Source organism: Pyrus communis, chromosome 4 (assembly GCF_963583255.1).
Source record: "Pyrus communis chromosome 4, drPyrComm1.1, whole genome shotgun sequence".
Lineage (NCBI taxonomy): Eukaryota > Viridiplantae > Streptophyta > Magnoliopsida > Rosales > Rosaceae > Pyrus > Pyrus communis.
In genome coordinates, this window is record NC_084806.1 from 18,513,822 (window position 1) to 18,516,608 (window position 2,787).

The window sequence follows — 2,787 nt, forward strand, 5'->3', positions numbered from 1 at the left end:
TAGAAGTGATAGGTGATAAAATTCAAAAATAAGTCAAGGAAAGCATCTATTTACCCCCCCCCCCCCCAACACTTAAACCAAACATTGTCCTCAATGTTTCAAACATAGACTCACACGCAAACAATCAAACAACACAACTAACACCATGACAATTATGGCAAAGTAAAAGCAATAAAGAGTAAGGAATGCAAATCTGGTTTGGGAGACAGAGATTCCAAGGTCTTCTTTATTTAAACGCATGGGTTGCCTCCTAAGAAACGCTTGCTTTAACGTCTTCCAGCCGAACGATACCTTGATTCAAGCTTCACTAAGGCCAACGGCATAGAGGGGTACATCCTCCACGACATGCTTCTCAAAATACTCATAGTAAGGCTTCAAACGATGTCCATTCACTTTGAATTCATGTCCTGTCTTTAAACTTTGAATTTGGACTGCACCATAAGGAAAAACATTAGTAACAACAAAAGGACCAACCCATTTAGAACGCAACTTACCTGGAAACAAGCGAAGGTGGGATTTGAAAAGCAACACATTTTACCTTACAGAGAACGTCTTACTACGAATCATCTTGTCATGGAATGCCTTTGTTTTCTCCTTGTAAATATGAGCGTTCTCATAAGCCTAATTCCGAATCTCCTCAAGCTCATTCAATTAAAGTTTCCTATGAAGACCAGCCACATCTATGTCCATATTGAACATCTTGACTGCCCAATGCGCTCTGTGCTCCAACTCAATCGGAAGATGGCACGGTTTCCCATAGATGAGCCAAAATGGAGACATCCCAATTGGTGTTTTGTAGGTTGTACGATACATCCATAGTGCATCATTCAAGCGCAAGCTCCAATCTTTCTGAGTTGGCCCAACTGTCTTCTCCAAAATCTGCTTGATTTCTCTATTAGAAACCTCGGCTTGACCACTTGTTTGAGGATGATAAGGTGTTGAAACCTTATGCGTGACGTTATACTTCTTGAGCAATGCCTCAATGGTTCGATTGCAGAAATGGGAACCCCCATCATTATAAGTACTCTTGGCATTCCAAATCTGGCAAATATGTTAGTTTTGGCAAAATCTGCAACCACTTTGGAATCATTAGTACGCGTGGCTTTTGCTTCCACCCATTTCGATACATAATCAACCGCAAGTAAAATATAATTGAAACCATGAGATGAAAGAAAAGAACCCATGAAATCGATACCCTAAACATCAAAAATTTTGACAGAATAGATTGGGGCCTGTGGCATTTGGTTTCTTGGACCTATATTCCTTGTTCTTTGACAACAATCACAGGTTATGCAAAAAGTTCTAGCATCCTTAAATATAGTAGGCCAATAAAATCCACATTCTAGAACTTTAAGTGTTGTTCTTTGAGTGCCAAAATGACCCCCACATGCATAAGTGTAACAGAAAGTTAAAATTGAATTAAACTCCGATTCATGCACACACCTACGAAGAATCTGATCAGGGCAATATTTCCACAAGTATGGGTCATCCCACACATAAAACCGTGCATCCTTTTTAAGCTTATCACGTTGGTGCTTGTTTAGGGTGTTTGGAACTTGTTTAGACACTAAATAATTCACTAAATCGGCATACCATGGCTCACTTACCTTAATGGACAACAGCTGCTCATCTGGGAATGCTTCTAAGATGGGTAATGGCTCCTCGTCGTATACTAAACGACTTAAGTGGTCAGCCACCACGTTCTTACTTCCTTTCTTGTCCCAGATTTCTATATCGAACTCTTGGAGAAGAAGCATCCAACGAATAAGCCTTGGTTTCCAACGAATAAGCCTTGGTTTGGCCTCTTTCTTTGTGAGTAAATATTTCAAAGCTGTATGATCATAATAAATGATGACTTTAGTTCCAAGTAAATAAGAACGAAACTTATTTAAAGCAAACAAAACATCAATGAGTTCTTTTTCAGTGGTGGAGTAGTTCAATTGAGCGTCATTCAAGGTCCAGGAAGTGTAATAGATGACATGCGGCTGCTTGTCCTTCCTTTGTCCCAAAACAGCCCCTAATGCATAATCTGAGGCATCGCACATAAGCTCAAAAGGAAGACTCCAATATGGTAGAACTATGATGGGTGCCGAAGTGAGCATCTCCTTGAGGTGATTGAAGGCCTTCTCACATTCTTCATCGAACACAAATGGCACATCCTTTTGTAGGAGTCGGTATAGGGGTGTAGAGATCTTCGAGAAATCTTTGATAAAACGTCTATAGAATCTTGCATGTCCAAGGAAAGAACGAACCTCTCTCACCGAAGTGAGAGAGGGTAAGTAGCGTATAAGATCTATTTTCGATTTATCAACTTTAATTCCTTTTTCTAACACTATATGACCTAGAACTATGCCTTGTTTTACCATGAAATGACATTTTTCCCAATTTAAAACAAGGTTGGTTTCAATGCATCGTTTCAAGATTAATGTGAGATTAGCTAAGCAATCATCAAACGAATCACCAAAAACACTAAAACCATCCATGAAAACTTCAATAATCTTTTCAACAAAATCTGAAAAGATACTTACCATGCATCTTTGAAAGGTGGCTGGTGCATTACATAACCAAATGGTATTCGACGATAAGCAAAAGTACCAAACGGACAAGTAAAAGTAGTATTTTCGTGATCATCTAGAGCTATAACAATCTGATTATATCCCAAATAACCATCAAGAAGGCAATAAAAAGAATGACCGGCTAACCTTTCAAGCATTTGATCAATGAACGGCAAAGGGAAGTGATATTTCCTTGTGGTGGCGTTAAGCTTCCTATAATCAATGCAAACCC